This window comes from Scyliorhinus canicula, chromosome 11, assembly GCF_902713615.1.
Source record: "Scyliorhinus canicula chromosome 11, sScyCan1.1, whole genome shotgun sequence".
Classification (NCBI taxonomy): Eukaryota; Metazoa; Chordata; class Chondrichthyes; order Carcharhiniformes; family Scyliorhinidae; genus Scyliorhinus; species Scyliorhinus canicula.
Window position 1 is genome coordinate 50,495,266 of NC_052156.1, and position 23,512 is coordinate 50,518,777.

A 23,512-nucleotide genomic window follows, 5' to 3' on the forward strand; every position below is an offset into this window, starting at 1 on the left:
TCGCGCACCCTCCATGCTTCTGAAATCCGCCATTCTTCGGTCGAGAAGGAAGCACAGGCCATAGTAGAAGCTGTGCGGCATTGGAGGCATTACCTGGCCGGCAGGAGGTTTACCCTCCTCACAGACCAACGGTCGGTGGCCTTCATGTTCGACAATGCACAGCGGGGCAAGATAAAAAATGACAACATCTTGCGGTGCAGGATCGAGTTATCCACCTACAACTATGACATCTTGTATCGTCCCGGGAAGCTAAACGAGCCTCCCGATGCCCTGTCCCGCGGCACCTGTGCCAACACACAAGTGGACCGCATCTGAGCCCTCCACGAGGACCTCTGCCACCCGGGGGTCACCCGCTTCTTCCACTTTGTGAAGACCCGCAACCTGCCCTACTCCATCGAGGAGGTCAGGACAGTCACCAGAAACTGCCACATCTGCGCGGAGTGCAAGCCGCACTTCTACCGCCCCGAAAAAGCGCATCTGATAAAGGCTTCCCGTCCCTTTGAACGCTTCAGCATGGACTACAAAGGTCCCCTCCCCTCTACCAACCACAACACGTACTTCCTCAACGTGATTGACGAGTACTCCCGTTTCCCGTTCGCCATCCCCTGCCCCGACAGGACAACAACCACCATCATAAAAGCCCTCCACAGCATTTACTCGCTGGTCGGATTCCCCGCCTACATACACAGTGATAGGGGGTCCTCCTTCATGAGTGACGAACTGCGTAAATTCCTGCTCAGCAAGGGCATTGCCTCAAGCAGGACGACCAGTTATAACCCCTGGGGTAACGGACAGGTTGAGAGGGAGAACGGTACGGTCTGGAAAACATTCTACTGGCCCTACGGTCCAGACGTCTCCCAGTCTCCCGCTGGCAGGAGGTCCTCTCAGACGCCCTCCACTCCATCCGGTCTCTACTCTGCACTTCTACTGATCAAACTCCTCACGAACACCTTCTTGTCTTCCCCAGGAAGTCTTCCTCAGGGACCCCGTTCCCGACCTGGCTGGCAGTCCCCGGGCCCATCCTGCTCCGGATCTGTTGGTCGAGAAGGTCCAGCTGCTCCACGCTAACCCGCAATATGCGTATGTGGAGTACCCCGACGGCCGACAAGACACGCGGCGGAATTCTCCCATCGGGAGACAAACAGCCGACGCCGGAGTGAAACCCGGAGTGTTTCACTCCGGCGTCGGAGGCCGCTCCTCGCCCCCTGTTCTCCCCCCCCACCCGGGGGGCTAGGAGTGGCGGCGCGTGAATCTTGGGCGGCGGGCCTTGACGCGGCCGGCGGCGCCTAAGTGCGTCAGCCGCGCATGCGCGGTTGCTGTCTTCCCCTCCGCTGCCCCGCAAGACATGGCGGCTTGATCTTGCGGGGCGGAGGAGGGAAAAGAGTGCGTCTTTTAGAGACGCCGGCCCGACGATCGGTGCGCACCGATCGTGGGCCAGACATCTTCTGAGCACGCCTGTGGTGCTCGATCCTCCCTCCGCCCCCCACAGGCATAACACACAGAGGTCGCGCGCTGGTCACGCCGGCAGCGACCAGGTGTGGTTGGTGCCGACGTGAACCTGTCGGGTTCGGCAGGCCACTTGGCCCATCCAGGCCGGAGAATCGCTGGTCGCCGTGAGAAACGATGAGCGGCGTTTCTCCGAGCGGCCTGTCGAAAAACGCGATACGAGAAGGTTCGCTGCTCATTGGCCCAAGTCTTTGCATTTCATTGGTCGGAAAGTAAGGTAGCTCCGCCCAGTGAGGCGGGGTAGAAGAACCCGTGTTTCCAAGCAGCCGGCCTTCTTTCTGTACTCTAGCTGCTGGGGAAACATCTTGTTGATTAAAGCCTTCAATTCGGACTACATCCTCGTTTCAGTAGTTATTGATCGCGCATCACCACCCATGGGCCGTTCCACCTGGTCCACATTTATGTGGATGGAGCCTGACTGTGGCCTCACTGGGGAGGCCGGTGGATATGGGAAGGCTGGTGGATCCCTGGTGAGCTCACCAAAATTGGTTTAAAACCAGCTTCGGCGAGCTCCATTTGCTCAAGCCCCTTGTGGGCGTGTTTCTGACTCGGATGCCTCGCGGGACTTGGGTGGATCCCGCGAGACATGAGCAGCTGGTTTAGCACAGTGAGCTAAACAGATGGCTTGTAATGCAGAACAAGGCCAGCAGCGCGGGTTCAATTCCCGTACCGGCGTCCCTGAACAGGCGCCGGAATGTGGCGATTTGTGGCTTTTCACAGTAACTTCATTGAAGCCTACTTGTGACAATAAGCAATTATTATTATTACATGAAGACTGCAGGGCAAACTGCGAGAAGCCTCTTCCGGCATTCACCGGCCACAGGGCACTCGAGAGAATGTGCAACGTGGCTGGTAGATCGAGCCCAATTGCTCGGGTGCCTTAGAATCATAGAATTCTACAGTGCAGAAGGAGGCCATTCAGCCCATCGAGTATTCACCGATTCTCTGAAAGAGCCACCTAGATCCACTCGCCCGTAACCCCACCTTTGAACAATAAGGGACAAGTTACCATAGCCAATCCACCCAACCTGCACATCATTGGACTGTGGGAGGAAACGATAGCACCCAGAGGAAACCCAGGCAGACACGGGAAGAAAGTGCAAACGCCACACTGACAGTTACCTGAAACCGGAATTGAACCCATGTCCATGGCGCTGTGAGGCAGCAGTGCTAACCACTGTGCCATTTGTCATCAGAAATGGAGTGCTAAATGCTGTCTATTTCAATGTGCTGGTGCCCAATTTCACCCAAAAGCAGGGAAGCGAATTGTCACTTCTTGATTCTTGAGATTTGTGAATGGAACATTATTGCCTGGGTTGCTTTGTCATTTCCTTCAAAGAGCATGCAAGCCATAGGTCTCCGTAGTTGTTTGTGTATTGTGACCTAAATACTGGGCTGTATGTTTTCATTACTGAAATGCATCACCTTTCTGGAACCTTTTGAACAAAATTATTTTTGGGTAGTGCTAATTAACATTGCTTTTATAAAAATGTGAAACTTCATAACATATAGCAAAATAATTTATTTGTTATATAGTGAACAATTTTTAAGTTACCAGTGCATATTTTTATACTTGTCATAAATACATTTAAACTATGAATAACATCTTTAATAATGTAACATTGGTCTACTATACTGTAGTGCACGGTGTAACACTACTAAATAGTGACATCAATTTTTTCTTTGTAGTAACAATGAGTAGAACCGGTGGAATTTCTAAATGAATTTAAAACACCTATGATTAATATTAACTTAGCAGATATTCTGTACTAAATGGCTGAACTGCATACATCTTGAATATTGTTATAGGTGCTATATATCCAAGACTTATTGCATACCACAAAGTTAAGATACGTCTGTGCATTGAAGTTTAGGCACATAGTGCAAGATTTGCCCTGGATTTCATGCAAAAACTTCAGAATTTCCCTTTCACATAAAGTAATACTTGTAAGCAGAGTTTTGGTTTTAAGGAATATGTTAACAAAACATTTTACAAATATGGTAGCTAGAAAAACTAAAATCTGTGGTACTGCAAGTTAACAATTATGTGTAGTTTACAATAATAGTTTTCTGTACTTAATTTAAATTTTGTTAAGAAAAATAAAACAAACCTACTCAGACTTTGAAACTACTATACTCAGACCATGAAACAAGTACAATTAGATGAAGTTAGTGTAGTGATTAAAAATGGTAATTTACCCAGCTAATAAACCCAGATATGCATTCATGTAATACGTTTATAAATTCATTTTGATGTTCTGTTCTTTAATGGTATTTATTTGTCATTGCACAGCATTGTCTTAATGCTGACTGACTGTTTTACACTCATGTTAGTATAATGCTTTGCTGGTGCATTTTTAACAAATCAAATCCTTAAAAAATACACAGCTGCAATTTGTCAATTAATTTGATATACAGTATTACTAAGCGTAACATCCCTTAACAACCTGCATTTTGCAATAGATTTTTTGGGAGTATTTTCAGAGTTCAGTTTCACAGAATTTTAAACTGCATAATTTTTATTGCTACAACATAAAATATATAATCACAAGTTTAAAGTTACCTGCATCTGATTTACTTCAGCTCAATGCTTATGCAATGTTGCTTTGAATGATGTAACAGTGTACAGGTTGTACCTATTAATCATTTAATATGTATGCTTACAAAACAGAGTAGAACACACTGGCAAACTAAGTAAAATTAGCAGCATGTTTACAGAATTAATGTGTGTTGACCATACTCCCAGTATATCTTAAACCTATACTTGCTTGCACCATGAATAGCACCATAAACACTTTTCTGCCCTTAAAACATCAATGCGGTTTCCAACATTCCCTTTTTTCTCCAACAACTTAGAAAGATGCTGTATCTCTTATAAAAACAATTCACCATCAGCAATTTCACAAAAAAAAATCTTATTACATACTGTGTTGGGTGTTTTGTAGCTCTATATTTAGCAATTGTATTTGCCATTTTAATTAACAAGTGTTTTTTTATTTTAACTTTTAACATATCCTAATATAAGTGAATCAGCCTGTTTACCATTACATCTCATGTAAACTAAGGTGATCATGATGGTCAGAGCATGCAATAATATTTGGCATACCATAACCAGCAGTAGCACTTTAATGTACAAAATGGGTCACTATTACTGTGGAATAAGTTTTTTTATTCTACGCCCAATTTTTGTCCCCCTTATGTCACACTGACCTTATAGAATCTAGTTCTTTCTATTGATCACTTTGCTCCCAGTGTACTCATTTTGGTTAATAAGGCCTAATGAAGGTTAACCAGTGCAATAACATACAACTGCAAATACCCATATATTTACATAACCCTTACCAAAATTACTTATAATGTGATAACAGTACATTTTCATCTGTTTCCTGATTAAAAGTGCAGAGGTAAATTCCAAGATAAAAACACTCATCATATAGTACATAGCACCAACATTTAAAAATGGCTTTTCAGCTGGTTTTTGGTTTTTCAGATGTGTAGTGATAAGTAAACAATTCAAAAACACAGTGTCAATAAAATGTCCTTATCTTACAAAACTACATATTGTGCACTATATGTACAAACAGTGCTTTACACTGTTGGGAGTCTTATGCTTGTAGATAAAACATAGAAGCATCCTTTCACAAAACATTTTAAGAGAAATAAATATAAACATGGAACATAAATACAATTTTATACATCAAAATGTCCAGATTTATCTACAGACATATATCACAGAGGTATGTATGAATTTGCCCTTCATCTTGTTCCAGCTTGTCTCATGTAACGTTTCACCTCTTTAATAATCCACGCACCATGAACACCTACTAAAAAGGATAAATGATCTCTCAGTCAAAGCCAAATCATTAAGTTAAAAAAACTTCAAAACCAACATTTGCTAAAATACTGCAATGAAAAGAAAATTAACATTCTGCACTTTAAAAATAATTCAAATGTGTCAACAGAAAATCTGAACTGACATTACAAATACAGACTTTTCCGGGACATTAAGATTTTCAAAATTATCTAAAAAATAGACTATTTAATAGACAAATTTGTTTAGAAAAAAATAATGCTTATAAAAGTGATACACCTCAAACTGTTAGAAAAAAGATGGAAAATATATGGTGCACACAATAGCATATAAATGTTCACAAAATTGAACAAAGGGAGGGATTTTCCAGCCCTTACCCCCGGTGGGATCTTCTGGTCCTGCCCAAAATTCCGGCCAAAATTCTTTTGAGTCACTGAAGTATTTCTGCATTAATGTTCTTGCAGTAATTCTCACATTTCTAATGAAGATGTTTTCACAAAGATTAATTTTAAATGGCAAATACTCAGGATGCATAAAGCTTTCAGAAATTGTGCTCAAATATTTCACTTCTCTATTTCGATTACTTCATCACATTTTGTGATCTTAGCGCATTTGTTCTAGACAGCCTATTTCCTCTATTTTCTAATCAAGAGAAAGAAAAATACTAATTGTTCATTGAAGTCTACAATCCATTTACAAAATTTCAATGACTCATAATTTAGAATTACATGGCTTATCAAATATCATGTTATTACAGGGGGTGAGGAAACAGTCCATCACATTGTAAATTCAATGATGATCCTGTAATAATCAAGAGGGGCCTGGTTAACTCAGTTGTCTAAATCATATTGGTGCCAATAGAATCCATAGATAGAATCCATAGAATCACTACAGTGCAGAAAGAGGGCATTTGGCCCATCGAGTCTGCACCGACCCTCCAAAAGAACACACTACCTCAGCCGACGTCCCCGCCCTATCCATGTAAGCCCGCATTGATCATGGCCAATGCATCAACCCTGCACATTTTTGGACTTTGGGAGGAAACCGGAGCCCCTGGAGGAAACACACAGATACAGGAAGGACATGCAAACACCACACAAACAATCACCCAAGGCCAGAATTGAACCCTTGTCCCCAGCACTGTGAGACAACAGTGCTAACCACTGTGCCATGGTGTCACGGGGGTTTGATTGCTGTTTCAGCTGAGTTAATAATAATAATCTTTATTGTCACAAGTCGGCATATACAGGGCCTGCCTCTTTGTCCTACCTAACTAAAAACTGCAGCACTTTGATGAACAATTGCCAAGGAGCTGCCTTTGGGCAGAGAACTCAAGATGAAGAATACTTCTTAAAGAACTAACAAGCTACTCTTCACCGGTATAAATGCTAATTAATAAACAAATTGATAAAATGATTTGCACATGTAATAAAAATGTGTCCTTTTACAGTAAATGACAGTGCAATAAATAAGTGGATAAGTGAACTTATTTACTCATGAGAAATATTGTGTGAACTGATTAGGGATAAAGCTATCTTAGATGAAATGAAAATGAAATGAAAATCGCTTATTGCCACAAGTAGGCCTCAATTGAAGTTACTGTGAAAAGCCCCTAGTCGCCACATTCCAGCGCCTGTTCGGGGAGGCTGGTACAGGAATTGAACCGTGCTGCTGGCCTGCCTGGGTCTGCTTTCAAAGCCAGCGTTTTAGCCCTGTGCTAAACCAGGCCCTACATCTACACTGTAGATCTAGTATTGTGTAATGAAGCAGGGTTAATTAGTAATGTCATAGTGGAACTAGTGATCGTAATATCAATGAATTCATGTTAAGTTTGAAAGTGAGATACTCCAATTGCAAACAAGAATCTTAAAGAAAGCCGATTACATATGTATGAGGGGAAAACTGGCTATGATTACTTGTGTAAATAGACTAAAAGTACGGAGGTAAATGAACAGAAGAAGACATTTAAACAAAGAATTCAAAACCTTCAACAAAAATATATTCCATTGAGAAACAAAAACTCAGTGAGAAAATCCCAGCTGTGGTTTACTCAGGAAGTTCGGGGTAGTATTAGATTAAAAGAAGATTACAATGTTGCAAAATACAGCAACAACTCTGAGGATTGGGGGTGTTTTAGAAACCAGAAAGGACCACCAAAAAGTTAATAAAAAGTGAAAAAATAGAATGAGAGTAAACTAACCAGAAATATAAAAACCAATGGTAAGGTTGAAAGTATAAAAAGAGAGAGTACTAAAATAAACGGTGGCTCATGAGACACAGAGACAGGAGATACTATCATGAGGAACAGAGGAAATGGTAGAGGCATTGAACAAATATTTTGTGTGTGTCTTCATAGTGGAAGAAACAAGTTTCATACCAGAAGTAGATGGTAACCTAGGGGCTGAAGAAAGTGAGGCAATCGTTGACATTAATATCAGCAGAGAAAAAGATTTGGTGAAACTTAAGCGATTCTACATCCTAGGGTTCTGAAAGAGATAGTTACAGAGATAGTGGATGTTCAGGAGTTTTGATTTTCCAAAATTTCTTAGATTCGGGAATTATCCCATTAGATTGGAAGTTGGCAAATGCTACATCACAATAGGAAACAGTGACCCATAGGCCAATCAGCCTGACATTAATTGTTGGGAAAATACTGGAATTTATAATTAAGGTAGCCTTAACAATGCACTTAAAAACATAGTCTGATTAGAATAAGCCCGCATGGTTTTACTAAAGGGAAATTCTATTTGACAAGTTTATGAGAGTTTTTTGAGGCTGCAACTAGTAGGATAGGTAAAGGGGAATCAGCAGATGTACTACACCTGGATTTCCAAAATGCATTTGATAATGGGAAACACAAAATATTAATAGGCAAAATAAGGGCTCATGAAGGTGGGGGTAATATTTTAGCATGGGTAGAGGATTGGTTAATGGGTAGAAAGCAGAAAGTGGGCATAAATGGGACAGCAACTGTATAGTGGAGTGCCGCATGAATCAGTGCTGGGGCCTCAGCTATTTACAATCTCTATTAATGACTTAGATGAAAATACGGAGAGTAATGTATGAAAGTCTGACAATGTTACCAAGGTAGGTGGGAAGGTAAGCTGTGGGACGGACAGAGAGAGGCTACAATGGAATATAGAAAGTTAAGTGAGTGAGCAACAAAATGGCAGATGGAATATAATGCAGGGACAAGTTAAATTATTCATCGTGGTCTGAGAATGGAAAAGCAGAATTGTTTTTAAAGGTGTGAAACTTGTAAGTGGTGATGTTCAAAGAAACTTGGCTATGCTTGTACTTGGGGTTTGGAAGAATGAGAGGTGACCTCATTGAAACCTACAAAATTCTGAAGGGGCTTGATAGGCTAGACGCTGAGGGATTGTTTCCGCTGGTCGGGAGTTTAAAATATGGGGGCCCAGTCTTAGGATCAGTGGCTGATCATTTAGGATTGAGATAAGGAGAAATTGCTTCCCTCAAAGAGAGCTGAATCTCTGGAATTCTCTGCACTAGTGGACTATGGATGTTCCTGGGATAGGCAGACATTTGTTCTGTCAGGGAAATAAGGGATATGGGGAGCAGGCAGAAAAATGTAATGCAAGCCCAAGATCAGCCATGATTGTAATGAATGGCGAAGCAGGCTGGATGAGCCATATCATCTATTCCTATTCCTATTTTTTATGTTCATGATATAGAACCTGCTGCTTTCATGAAGCAAGAAGAATTCAGTTGCATGTCAGATGAAGCAGAAGAGTACTACTTGGCAGAATATCAAGTGTGAACATCTATATTTAAGAAAGTTCAACACAAATACAAACATTGCACAAGAATTTGACACTGACATTGCTGAGGAAGAACAAGGTGAATCAAAGCATGTGTACAACCCTGCAATTGATTCCATCTCGTCTCCTACCACTGTCTCAGGCTGAAGTAAACTGAGCATAAACTTGTTGTACTATTCAACTTCAAAGTGGAGTTCCAACCTAATAATATCTCCAAATCAAAGTCCACCTATTTCTGTTGCAATTCTGTCTGCCTCTCTCGGCCCATCTGCTGCTGTAACTCATGTCCATGCCTTTGTCATCTCTTGACTTTCCATTGATTTCCTGGTTAGGCTTTTATTCTCCACCTTCTGCAAACCTCTTGGAACACTGGGCTGAATTTTTCTACCTTTACAATGGCGGAACCATTTTCAAGTCAAGAATCCAATCACCGCAGCAATGATCTTTCAGGAAGCATCCAATTAAAAGGATGCTTCAGGATGATTTCTTGCCTGAGGGGTGAAAATCCTGACTCCAACCTCTTAATGGCCAATTGACCATCAAGTGACAATGGGAAACCATTCTTCCCCTGGCTGAGCATACTGACTTTTTAGTTTGCAGTGGTGACACCGCCCCATAAAATATAGCCCATACTAGCTCCCAGTTTGCCAAAGTCTCCAATTGAAAATTGTCATCCATGTGTCTAAATCCTTCCATGGCTTTGCTTGTCTCTATTTTTAAAATCTCCTCCATCCCGACAATCCTTCTTCCAAACTCACTGTTCCTCTGACACTGATCCGTTGTTGGTTTGCATTGCATTCCACTCTGCCATTTGCCCCACCATCAAACTTACGTTATATTCCTCCTTTAAGTCCTTCCTTGCACACAAAAATTAAAGTTTGAAGCCACGAAATAAGCACAACTTATTTAAGAAAATGAAGTTGCAGGATATTTTCAACTTTTGAATATGAATCATTCTATTTCCATAAATTTGCACTCAAATGTACAGAAACCATACTGCATGTCTCCGTGAGGAGAAATGTAAAACAATTCTCAAAGGAATTATACTAAGACAGCAGGAAAATGACTTTGGATACTGTTGCACCCAAAACATTGGCACAAACTAACAGCTTGCTCAAGCTGCTGTATAACCTGGAACTTTGGCCTGGACTTTAACCTGAAGACGAGCTCTGTATGGAGTATCGGTGGTGTGGGTGTGGTGTGCTTGTTGCAAGGTTGGAAAACCCAGAAGAATTAGTTTCCCAAATGTTATGCCCAATTAAACTGCAGAATACCTTTAAGTGGGATTCCTGCCCACAGACTGGAAGTATTTGATGCTGGATATCGACTTCACAAGGCCAAAACCTACAAGACTGAGCATATGTTTGTGGAAGCGTGGGTGATTCTCATCGCTAGTGGTGGGTGAAGGGGGGGTGATGTAGAATACTGATCGCAGGGGTGGGGGTTGAGGGAGGGGCGGGGGTTCTGGATTGGGAGGGAAGTAGGATGGTGGGAGCCTGAGAAATTGCGATTGGGGTGGAAGAACCCCATGGTGGTTTGATGATAGTCAGGGTGAAGAGTAGTTGGTGGTTGGTGGAAGTCAGGTACAGGTCGGGAGATGATTGGGGGTTGAGTACTAGATTGGATTGAGGATTGGCTGACTGACAGAAAGCAGAGGGTCGAGATAAATGGGTCCTTCTCTGGCTGGCGAACTGTAACTAGTGGGGTGCCGCAAGGATCAGCCCTCGGACCTCAACTGTTATAATCTATATAAATGATCTGCAAGCAGGGACAGAGTGTAACATAGCAAAATTTGGAGATGATACTAAAATAGTTGGGAAAACAGGCAGTGAAGAGGAGATAAAAGCGGATATAGATAGGCTAGCAGAATGGTACAAAATTTGGCAGTTGGAGTTTAATGTGGATAAGTATGAAATTATCCATTTTGGCCGAAAAAATAGAAAGGCAAATTATTATCTAAATGGCAAGCAGATTCAAAATGCGTCTGGGAAGATGGATCTGGTGTCTTTGGTCATGAATCGCAGAAAGTCAGTATGCAGGTACAGCATGTAATAAAAAAGGCAAATGGAATGTTTGCATTTATTGCAAAAGGACTGGAGAAAAAAAGTGGAGAAGTGTTGTTGCAATTCTATAGGGTGTTGGTGAGACCACATCTGGAGTATCGTGCCCAGTTTTGGTCTCCTTATTTGAGGTAATGTGGTGGCTTGGAGGCAGCTCAGAGGAGCTCCAGATTGATTTCGGGAATGAAAGGATTGATGTACGAGGAGAGATTGAATAGTTTGGGCTTATACTCACTGGAGTTTAGAAGAATGAGAGGGGATCTGATCGAGGTATATAAAACACTAAGAGAGATTAATAAAGTAAACGTAGGCCAACTGTTCCCCCTTGTGGGGCAATATAGAATGAGAGGTCACAGATATAGATTGAGAGGCAGTAGATACAAAACTGAGATGAGGAGGAAATACTACTAATAATATCGCTTATTGTCACAAGTAGGCTTCAATGAAGTTACTGTGAAAAGCCCCTAGTCGCCACATTCCAGCACCTGTTTGGGGAGTTTGGTACAGGAATTGAACTCGCACTGCAGGTCTTGTTCTGCATTACAAGCCAGCTGTTTTAGCCCACTGTGCTACTTCTCGCAGAGGGTTGTGAATTTGTGGAACGAGTCTGAATCATTAAATGATTTCAAGAAGGAGGTAGATATATTTCTGATTTTAAAAACGGAGTAGTTAAAGGGCTATGGGGAATAGGCAGGGAGGTGGAATTGAGACCAGGAATAGATCAGTCATGATCTGATTGAATGGCGGAGCAGGCTTGAAGGGGTGAATTGCCTATTTCTGTTCCTAATTCCAATGTTCCTATGATAGGCGGGGTTGGAAGCAGACAGATTAAGGGGTTTTGGTTGGGGGTGGGGGGGTAAACTAGGTAGTCTGTTGTCCCAGAGGAAACACTTCTACTCCTCCTGGTGCTGCACAGTGGTACTGTCAAGCTGCTTACCTCGTGGATTCAGCCCCTTCGCCGCCTTTAAGCTGCCAAATTTCCCGAGGCCTGGGAAACCTGGCTGCCTGTGGTTAAAAATGGAATGATTGTTAAAATGAAGACAGCAGCCTTGCTATAATATTTAAACGACCAACCCTCTTCCCGTGAGTGGATTGGCCATCTTTCCCTCATCCCACCTCTGTTAAAATTAGAAGAGGGTGCATTGGGTTCCTATTTCAGATTTCCTGTAATGTATCTTTATCTCTGACACAACCTCAATTCACCTATTTTTGGGAGTTAAAATTAAACCCTCATGTCAGATGCTTTTTTGCCTCGGATGCTGTCATAAATGTAATGACCCCCCCTTAGCACTGGTATTAGCAGCAGCAGTTGGTGATAGAATTCATAGTATCCCTGCAGTTCAGAAGGAGGCCATTTGGTCCATCGAGTTTGTACCAATCCTCTGAAAGAGCACTCTACCTATGCCCATTCCCCTGCCCTATCCCTGTCACCCTGCAGATTGATCATGGCCAATCCACTTAATCGGCACATCTTTGGACTGTGGGAGAAAACCAGAGAACCGAGGTGAAACCCACCCAGACGGGGGGAGAACGTGCAAACTCCGCACAGTCACCCAAGGCCAGAATCGAACCCGGGTCCCTGGCACAGTAAGGCAGCAGTGCCAACCACTGTGCCACAGTGCTATCCTAAATGCAAATGTCATCACAGTCCCAGAGGATCATTGGCTGCTCTCTCCTTTAAGAGTTGACTGATGGACTTCCGGTTGCGGCTATGCGGAGCTAAGCTAAGCCGCACGTTCGGCAGCTCCCGCTTTAATAGGACTTGTGGGCTCTTTTAAGGGCCCCAAACGGCGCTGATTCGACGATTCCCGGTGGATAAAGGGGTCTGGAGCAAAACCCCCCGGGATTTATGGTGCGGACTCGAAGTGGGGCGAGGAGAAAAACGGCAGCAGCTCCCCTGGAAAAGCGGGGGAAGGTGGACAAAATGGCGGCCGGCGGAGCCCCTGAGGAGTGGAGGCAGTGGGCTGAGGAGCAGCAGGCAGCCCTTCTGCGCTATTTCACGGAGCTGAAAGGGGAGTTGTTGGAATCCCTGAAGGTGATGACGAGTAAGTTGCTGGAGACCCAGACAACCCAGGGTGCAGCGATACTTGAGTTGCAGCAGCAGGCCTCTGAGCGCGAGGAGGAGGTTTCGGCCCTCGTGGGGACAGTGGAGATACACGAGGCGCTTCATAAAAAGTGGCAAGATCGGTTCGAGGAGATGGAGCTTCGGTCACGGAGGAAGAACCTGCGGATCCTGGGCCTCGAGGAGGGGCTGGAGGGGTCGGACCTGCCGGCCTATGTGGCCGTGATGTTGAACTCGCTGGTGGGGGCAGGATCCTTCCATCTGCCCCTGGAGCTGGAGGGGGCCCACAGAGTACTGGCCAGGCGGCCTAAGGCGAATGAATCCCCGCGGGCGGTGCTGGTGCGGTTCCATCGGTTCAGTGACCGGGAGTGTGTTCTCCAATGGGCCAAGAAGGTGAGGAGTAGTAGGTGGGAGAATTCGGTAGTGCGTGTCTACTAGGACTGGAGTGCGGAGTTGGCCAAGCGGAGAGCCGGGTTTAACCGGACGAAGGAGGTGATCCACGGAAAGCAGGTGAAGTTCGGCATGTTGCCGCCTGCGTGCCTGTGGGTCACCTACAAGGACCAGCATCACTACTTTGAGTCCCCGGAGGAAGCGTGGGCCTTTGTGCAGGCTGAAAAGTTGGACTCGAACTAGAGATTGGGGGCTGTGGGAGTTTCTCGATTTCTGTATCATTGTTTATGCTGTAACGGGTTATTCCGTTTGTTTCTGTTTTTTCTCTCGCTTTCGGATGATGTGGGTTATGGTTTTGTGTTCTAAGAGGGGTACTGGGGTTTGTGGTTGATCTGTGTCTTTGTTTGTACGGAGTTGGTGGTTGGGTTGGGACTGCTGTTTGGGAGCTGCGTTGGTGGGGTGGGGCAGTGTGAAAGCATGGGCTTTTCTCTGGTTTCCCGTGCTGCGGGACGAGGGGGTGGAGCTGGTGGCGAGGGGCGTGGTTATTAGACCGGGTTTCCCGCGCTGAAGCGGTGCCAAGGAGCTGATGCAGGGGAGGAGGGGGGACCTCATATCGGGAGGGGTCTGAGTTAGAGCAGGAGGTGCCGGGGTCAGCAGAAGTCAGCTGGCTCACGGGAGTACAGTGGAGGGAGAGTCGCGGCTAGGAGGGGTCCTAGCCTTGGGCGGGGGGGGGGGGGGGGGGGGGGGTGGGATACCGAGTTGCTGCTGGATTGGCCAGGGAGGAGTTGGTGCGGGTCGGGGGGGTCGGGGTGAGGTTCTATCGCCGTGGGAAACGGGCCGAATGGGTGCTGGCCAGGGGCGAGCAGTTGATGGGCTATGGCTAGTCGACGGGGGAGGGGTGCCCCCTGATCCGGCTGGTTACGTGGAACGTGAGGGGGTTGAATGGGCCGGTTAAGCGGACCCGGGTGTTTTCGCATCTGAAGGGGCTGAAGGCGGACGTGGCCATGCTCAGGAAGGGGTGGGTGGGGTAGGTTTTCCACTCAGGGCTCGACTCGACGAACCGGGGGGTGGCGATCCTGGTGGGGAAGAGGGTGGCGTTTGAGGCATCTGAGGTTGTGGCTGATAGTGGAGGCAGATATGTGATGGTGAGCGGTAAGCTGCAGGGGGAGAGGGTGGTGTTGGTTAATGTGTACGCCCCAAATTGGAATGATGCTGGTTTCATGAGGCGTATGTTGGGCCGCATTCTTGGCCTGGAGGTGGGGGGCTTGATCATGGGGGGGGACTTCAATATGGTGCTGGATCCCCTGCTGGATCGTTCTAGTTCAAGGACAGGCAGGAGGCCGGCGGCGGCCAAGGTGTTGAGGGGGTTTATGGACCAGATGGGAGGAGTGGATTCCTGGAGGTTCGGGAGGCCGAGGGCTCGGGGGTACTCTTTTTCTCCCATGTGCACAGGGTTTATTCCCGCATTGATTTCTTTGTTTTGAGTAGGGGACTGGTCCCGAGGGTGGAGGAGGCCGAGTATTCAGCTATTGCAATTTCGGACCATGCTCCGCATTGGGTGGATCTGGAGATGGGGGAGGTGCGGGACCAGCGCCCGCTTTGGCATCTGGACGTGGGGTTCTTGGCTGATGAGGAGGTGTGTAGGAGGGTTCGGGGATGTATCGAGAGGTACCTCGAGGTCAATGATACTGGGGAGGTACAGGTGGGGATGGTGTGGGAGGCTCTGAAGGCAGTGATTAGGGGGGAGCTGATCTCCATCCGAGCCCATAGGGAGAGGGGGGAGTGGAGGGACAGGGAGAGACTGGTGGAGGAGCTGTTGAGTGTGGATAGGAGGTACGCGGAGGCCCTGGAGGAGGGATTGCTGGGGGAGCGGCGTAGCTTGCAGGCCAAGTTTGATTTATTGACCACCAGAAAGGCGGAGACACAGTGGAGGAAGGCGCAGGGAGCGGTCTATGAGTATGGAGAGAAGGCGTGCAGGATGCTGGCACATCAGCTTCGTAAGCGGGATGCGGCTAGGGAGATTGGTGGAGTGAAGGATAGAGATGGGAATGTGGTACGGCAGGGGGCAGAGGTCAATGAGGTCCTTAGGGACTTCTATAGGGAACTGTCCCGGTTGGAGCCGCCGGCGGTGGGAGGGGGAATGGAGAGGTTTTTGGACAGGCTCCGATATCCAAGGGTGCAGGAGGAGCAGGTGGAGGGACTGGGGGCGCCGATCGAGTTGGAGGAGCTGGTCAGTGGGATTGGGCACATGCAGTCGGGGAAGGCGCCGGGACCGGATGGGTCCCCGGTTGAATTTTATAAGAAATATGCGGACCTGCTGGGCCCCCTGTTGGTTAGGACCTTCAACGAGGCATGGGAGGGGGGTCTTCTGCCCCCGACGATGTCTCGGGCACTAATCTCCCTGATCCTGAAGCGTGATAAGGACCCCTTGCAGTGCGGATCATACAGGCCGATTTCACTGCTGAATGTAGACGCCAAGTTGCTGACGAAGATCTTGGCCACTAGAATAGAGGACTGTGTGCCGGGGGTGATACATGAAGATCAGACGGGTTTTGTGAAGGGGAGGCAGCTGAACACTAACGTGCAAAGGCTGCTAAATGTGATAATGATGCCGGCAGCAGAAGGAGAGGCGGAGATTGTGGTGGCATTGGATGCGGAGAAGGCCTTTGACAGGGTTGAGTGGGGGTACTTGTGGGAGGTGTTGGAGAGGTTCGGGTTTGGGGTGGGGTTTATTAAATGGGTGAGGTTGCTGTATGAGGCCCCGATGGCGAGTGTAGCGACAAATAGGAGGAGGTCCGAGTACTTCAGGCTCCACCGTGGGACGAGGCAGGGGTACCCCCTGTCCCCCTTGCTTTTTGCGTTGGCAATTGAGCCTCTTGCCATTGCTCTCAGGGAGTCGAGGAGGTGGAGGGGTTTGGTGCGAGGTGGGGAGGAGCACCGAGTGTCGCTGTATGCGGACGACTTGCTGTTGTATGTAGCAGACCCGGTGGGGGGAATGCCGGAAGTGATGGAGATTCTTGCTGAGTTCGGGAGTTTCTCGGGATATAAATTGAACCTGGGCAAGAGTGAGCTGTTTGTCGTACACCCGGGAGATCAGGAGGAGGGGATTGGTAGGCTCCCGCTAAAGAGGGCAGCGAGGAGCTTTAGGTACCTGGGGGTTCAGGTGGCTAGGAGCTGGGGGACTCTGCACAAGCTCAATTTTACTAGGTTGGTGGAGCAGATGGAGGAGGAATTTAAAAGGTGGGACATGCTGCCGTTGTCGTTCGCGGGTAGAGTACAGTCCGTTAAAATGACTGTGCTCCCGAGGTTTTTGTTTTTGTTTCAGTGCCTCCCCATTTTCGTTCCGAGGGCCTTTTTTAGGAGGGTGAACAGCAGCATTCTGGGAATTGTTTGGGCGCACGGGACTACGAGGGTAAGGAGGGTCTTTTTGGAGCGGGGCAGGGATAGAGGGGGGCTGGTGCTGCCCAACCTCTCTGGGTACTATTGGGCGGCTAACGTCTCGATGGTACGTAAGTGGGTAATGGATGGGGAGGGGGCAGCATGGAAACGGATGGAGATGGCGTCCTGCGGAGGCACGAGCCTAAAGGCACTGGTAACGGCGCCGCTGCCGCTCCCTCCAACGAGGTACACTACGAGCCCTGTGGTGGCGGCTACCCTCAAAATTTGGGGGCAGTGGAGGCGACACAGTGGGGAAGTGGGGGGCTCGTTGGAGGCCCCGCTGCGGGGGAACCACCGGTTTGTCGTAGGGAACATGGATGGCGGGTTCCCGTGGTGGCACAGGGCGGGCATTAGGAATTTGGGAGACCTGTTTATTGACGGGAGGTTCACGAGCCTCGGTGAACTGGAGGAGAAGTTTGAGCTCCCCCCGGGGAATATGTTCAGGTACCTTCAGGTCAAGGCGTTTGCTAGGCGACAGGTAGAGGGGTTCCCTTTGCTGCCCCCGTGGGGGGTAAGGGATAGGGTGCTTTCGGGGGTGTGGGTCGGGGATGGGAAGGTGTCTGACATCTACCAGGTAATGCAGGAGGTGGGGGAGGCGTCGGTAGAGGAGCTGAAGGCTAAGTGGGAGGTGGAGCTGGGGGAGCAGATTGAGGAGGGGACATGGGCGGACGCCCTGGAGAGGGTGAACTCCTCCTGTTCATGTGCGAGGCTTAGTCTCATCCAGTTTAAGGTGCTGCACCGGGCCCACATGTCCAGATCTAGGATGAGTAGGTTCTTTGGGGGCGAAGACAGGTGCGTCAGGTGTTAGGGGAGTCCAGCGAACCATGCCCATATGTTCTGGGCATGCCCGGCACTGGAGGTGTTCTGGAAGAGGGTGGCGAGGACGGTGTCGACGGTGGGGGGATCCAGGGTCAAGCCAGGCTGGGGACTCGCGATATTTGGGGTTGGGGTGGAGCCGGGAGTGCAGCAGGCGAAAGAGGCCGATGTTTTGGCCTTTGCGTCCCTAGTAGCCCAGCGGAGGATCTTGCTGCAGTGGAAAGATGCGAGACCTCCGAGCGTGGAGACCTGGATTAATGACATGGCGGGATTCATTCAGCTGGAGAGGGTCAAATTCGCCCTGAGGTGGTTGGTACAAGGGTTCTTTAGGAGGTGGCAGCCTTTCCTCGACTTTCTGGCTCAACGATAAGGTACTAGGTCAGCAACAGCAGCAACCCGGCGGGGAGGGGGGGAAAGGGGGGGGGGGGTTTAAGGAGATAGTGTTTAAGTTAATTTGCTTATTGTTAATTTATTTTGTTGTTTATTGGGGGGGTGGGGGGTTTGTTATATGCGTTGTTACGGGTGACGGGGGGTGTTTATTGTTATTATTGTTATTATTATTGTTCTGTTGATATATATTTTTCAAAAAATTCCAATAAAAATTATTTAACAAAAAAAGAGTTGACTGATGGTGATTTAACCTGAAGTTCACCACAACTCAGCCGAGGGGCAAGATTGAGAAGGCTGGGCCTTCAGGAATGACCTCAGCTGATACCGGACTTGAACCTGCACTGTTGGCAACGCTCTGCATCACCAACCAGCCATCTAGCCAACTGAGTTAATCGACCCCTGGAGGAGTAATATTAAGAATAGCACAGGGTTTTGGTGGAAGTTTGTACATTTAGCATCTAAGATTAGGAAAATTCAGGCATAGTGATCTTTTATGCTGAAAATTGACATTGCAGCATGTTTACAATATTATGTTGATATAAGTTTTTGAAATTCCAGGTTGTATCGTCTTGCCTGTCCAACTCCCTTTTCGAGACCCTAAAACCAAAAAATTCAACCAGAGCTTTGGTCACCTTTCTAATATTTCCTTTTTTAGCCTTAGAACGATACAGCGCAGTACAGGCCCTTCGGCCCTCGATGTTGCACCGACATGGAAAAAAACTAAAGGCCATCTGACCTACACTATGCCCTTATCATCCATATGCTTATCCAATAAACTTTTAAATGCCCTCAATGTTGGCGAGTTCACTACTGTTGCAGGTAGGGCATTCCACGGCCTCACCACTCTTTGCGTAAAAAACCCACCTCTGACCTCTGTCCTATATCTATTACCCCTCAATTTAAGGCTATGTCCCCTCGTGCTAGCCACCTGCATCCGGGGGAGAAGGCTCTCGCTGTCCACCCTATCTAACCCTCTGATCATTTTGTATGCCTCTATTACGTCACCTCTTAACCTTCTTCTCTCTAACAAAAACAACCTCAAGTCCATCAGCCTTTCCTCATAAGATTTTCCCTCCATACCAGGCAATATCCTGGTAAATCTCCTCTGCACCCGTTCCAAAGCTTCCACGTCCTTCCTATAATGAGGCGACCAGAACTGTACGCAATACTCCAAATGCGGCCGTACTAGAGTTTTGTACAACTGCAACATGACCTCATGGCTCCGGAACTCAATCCCTCTACCAATAAAGGCCAACACACCATAGGCCTTCTTCACAACCCTATCAACCTGGGTGGCAACTTTCAGGGATCTATGTACATGGACACCGAGATCCCTCTGCTCATCCACACTACCAAGAATTTTACCATTAGCCAAATATTCCGCATTCCTGTTATTCTTTCCAAAGTGAATCACCTCACACTTCTCCACATTAAACTCCATTTGCCACCTCTCAGCCCAGCTCTGCAGCTTATCTATGTCCCTCTGTAACCTGCAACATCCTTTCGCACTGTCTACAACTCCACCGACTTTAGTGTCGTCTGCAAATTTACTCACCCATCCTTCTGCGCCCTCCTCTAGGTCATTTATAAAAATGACAAACAGCAACGGCCCCAGAACAGATCCTTGTGGTACGCCACTCGTAACTGAACTCCATTCTGAACATTTCCCATCAACTACCACTCTGTCTTCTTTCAACCAGCCAATTTCTGATCCACATCTCTAAATCACCCTCAATTCCCAGCCTCCGTATTTTCTGCAATAGCCGACCGTGGGGAACCTTATCAAACGCTTTACTGAAATCCATATACACCACATCAACTGCTCTACCCTCGTCTACCTGTTCAGTCACCTTCTCAAAGAACTCGATAAGGTTTGTGAGGCATGACCTACCCTTCACAAAACCATGCTGACTATCCCTAATCATATTATTCCTATCTAGATGATTATAAATCGTATCTTTTATAATCCTCTCCAAGACTTTACCCACCACAGACGTTAGGCTCACCGGCCTATAGTTACCGGGGTTATCTCTACTCCCCTTCTTGAACAAAGGGACCACATTTGCTATCCTCCAGTCCTCTGGCACTATTCCTGTAGCCAATGATGACCTAAAAATCAAAGCCAAAGGCTCAGCAATCTCTTCCCTGGCTTCCCAGAGAATCCTAGGATAAATCCCATCCGGCCCCGGGGACTTATCTATTTTCACCTTGTCCAGAATTGCCAACACTTCTTCCCTACGCACCTCAATGCCATCTATTCTAATAGCCTGGGTCTCAGCATTCTCCTCCACAATATTATCTTTTTCTTGAGTGAATACTGACGAAAAGTATTCATTTAGTATCTCGCTTATCTCCTCAGCCTCCACACACAACTTCCCACCACTGTCCTTGACTGGCCCTACTCTTACCCTAGTCATTCTTTTATTCCTGACATACCTATAGAAAGCTTTTGGGTTTTCCTTGATCCTACCTGCCAAAGACTTCTCATGTCCCCTCCTTGCTCGTCTCAGCTCTCTCTTTAGATCCTTCCTCGCTTCCTTGTAACTATCAAGCGCCCCAACTGAAACTTCACGCCTCATCTTCACATAGGCCTCCTTCTTCCTCTTAACAAGAGATTCCACTTCTTTGGTAAACCACGGTTCCCTCGTTCGACCCCTTCCTACCTGCCTGACTGGTACGTACTTATCAAGAACATGCAATAGCTGTTCCTTGAACAAGCTCCACATATCCAGTGTGCCCAACTCTTGCAGCCTACTTCTCCAACCAACACATCCTAAGTCATGTCTAATGGCATCATAATTGCCCTTCCCCCAGCTATAACTCTTGCCCTGCGGGGTATACTTATCCCTTTCCATCACTAACGTAAAGGTCACCGAATTGAGGTCACTGTTTCCAAAGTGCTCACCTACCTCCAGATCTAACACCTGGCCTGGTTCATTACCCAAAACCAAATCCAATGTGGCCTCGCCTCTTGTTGGCCTGTCAACATATTGTGTCAGGAAACCCTCCTGCACACATTGTACAAAGAACGACCCATCTAATGTACTCGAACTATATCTTTTCCAGTCAATGTTTGGAAAGTTAAAGTCTCCCATAACAACTACCCTGTTACTTTTGCTCTTTTCCTGAATCATCTTCGCCATCCTTTCCTCTACATCCCTAGAACTATTAGGTGGCCTATAGAAAACTCCCAACAGGGTGACCTCTCCTTTCCTGTTTCTAACCTCAGCCCATACTACCTCGGAAGAAGAGTCCCCATCTAGCATCCTTTCCGCCACCGTAATACTGTCCTTGACTAGCAGCGCCACACCTCCCCCTCTTTTGCCCCCTTCTCTGAGCTTACTAAAACACCTAAACCCCGGAACCTGCAACAACCATTCCTGTCCCTGCTCTATCCATGTCTCTGAAATGGCCACAACATCGAAGTCCCAGGTACCAACCCATGCTGCCAGTTCCCCTACCTTATTTCGTATACTCCTGGCATTGAAGTAGACACACTTCAAACCACCTACCTGAACACTGGCACCCTCCTGCGAAGTCAAATCTGTGCTCCTGACCTCTATATCTCCCGTACCCCAAAACTACAATCCAGGTTCCCATGCCCCTGCTGAATTAGTTTAAACCCCCCCAAAGAGCACTAACAAATCTCCCCCCCAGGATATTGGTGCACCTCAGGTTCAGATGTAGACCATCCTGTCTATAGAGGTTCCACCTTCCCCAGAAAGAGCCCCAGTTATCCAGAAATCTGAATCCCTCCCGCCTGCACCATCCCTGTAGCATCCTTAGCATCCATATTTTGATCACTTCTTTGTCGAGCACTGTGACATGTTATTCAATGTCTATGGTACTATGTAAATGCAACAGGAGGCACTGTTTTCCCAGGAAGGCAGCAGACGGCTCTTATATTGGATCACTGCAGTCTGGGCGGAAGACGCAGCGGAAGTTATCAACTGTGGTGGCCCATCAAAGAAACACCCAGCAGTGGAGGATGAGTATGAATAATCTGTTGTCCTCCAGCAGAGTAAATGGAACAACCTACACATTGCAAAGTGACACTCATTAGAGCATCAGGCAGTCTAAGTGTACGAGTGCATAGGGATGTCACACAGGAATTTGGGTTGCAGTACAAAACAGCAGATGGGACATCTGCGCTGAATGTGTACCAGCTGCTCCATGCTCTCAATCTTATATTAGTTGCAGGACATCCTTCTTCTTCATCACTTATAGGGGAGGAATCAGCAGCTGCCAAAAGCATTCATGTTTCTGAATGGCTCATGCAACCATTGGGAAGACAATAAATCCTTCTGTCTTTCTGCAAGATAAAATTGCTCACAATGAGCTAGAGAAGGCCAAGACCTTCTTAGGTGGCATTCTGGATATTAGTGTCCTCTGATGAGGCGCAGGTTGCCAAGATAGCCCGGCAGGAGCACGACTGTGCCTGTGTTGAAGGTGAGATAGGATCCCTCAGGAAGCCAGTGAAGATGTCTGCAATTGTCACCTGTGCCTACAGAGTAACACATTACTTTAATAGAGGAGGCTCTTAGGTATTCACTAAATCTTTCTTTTCTCCATTCAAGGTACCAGCAAAAAAAGAGGGAGGCCAATAATGGAGACCAGCCACAGCTCCATCTCCAACTACATCTGAGGATAATGCCTCAGAGGATGCAATATCATGGCATTCACCTGCATCCTCCACCAGCACTGATACAGTCACATAGATGAGTGCACGTTCTCAAGTAGGTTCCTGGTCACTATCTGATGAGCAGATCACTGACATGGGTCCACAGCTTGCAGAGAAAGTGACAGCAAAGGTCTTGGATGATGGACTTCGGGTGGCAGCCCGGGTGCAAGTAGTCGCAGAAAGGGCAGCTCCTGCTTGAAGGCATAGAAAAGAGCCCTTCTTACCCAAAATCGGGTGTAACTTCGATGGGAAAGTATAACTGAAGGTCGGAGGAGAAGTTCCCCCCCAGGAGTGGTATGTCTGCTGGCTATCAAACCCGGCAGAAAAAGGTGAAAGACCTGGCCAAGGAGTTGGAAGGGACCTGTGGCACAGCAGCCAGTGGAAGGATGGCTGACGGGGAAAGGCTAGTGCAAGTAGCAAAGCCCCAAATTGGACAGTTGAGGGCCTTCATCAAGGAAGAGTTCCGCCAGCAGAGGAAGGAGATGCAGCAGGATCGCTCGAAGGCCATAAAAGGGGCTGTGGAACCCTGAAGGGATCGATGGAGAGGGTGGTGAAATGTTTGGATGCACAGGGATTGCA

At 47.1% G+C, this 23,512-nt stretch overlaps 1 protein-coding gene across 3 annotated transcripts in view; it reads right to left on the reverse strand.

Annotated features, from left to right (window-relative positions):
- Positions 1 to 3,008: 3,008 nt before the first annotated feature.
- adamts9 (ADAM metallopeptidase with thrombospondin type 1 motif, 9) overlaps positions 3,009 to 23,512 on the reverse strand; it is a 404,749-nt gene continuing 384,245 nt past the window's right edge. For 2 of the 3 annotated variants that reach the window (XM_038810569.1, XM_038810571.1), the window contains one exon: positions 3,009 to 5,330. The gene's annotated coding sequence lies outside the window, so the exon portion shown is untranslated. The remainder of the gene's footprint in view (positions 5,331 to 23,512) is intronic. The other variant, XM_038810570.1, reaches the window with a different exon arrangement.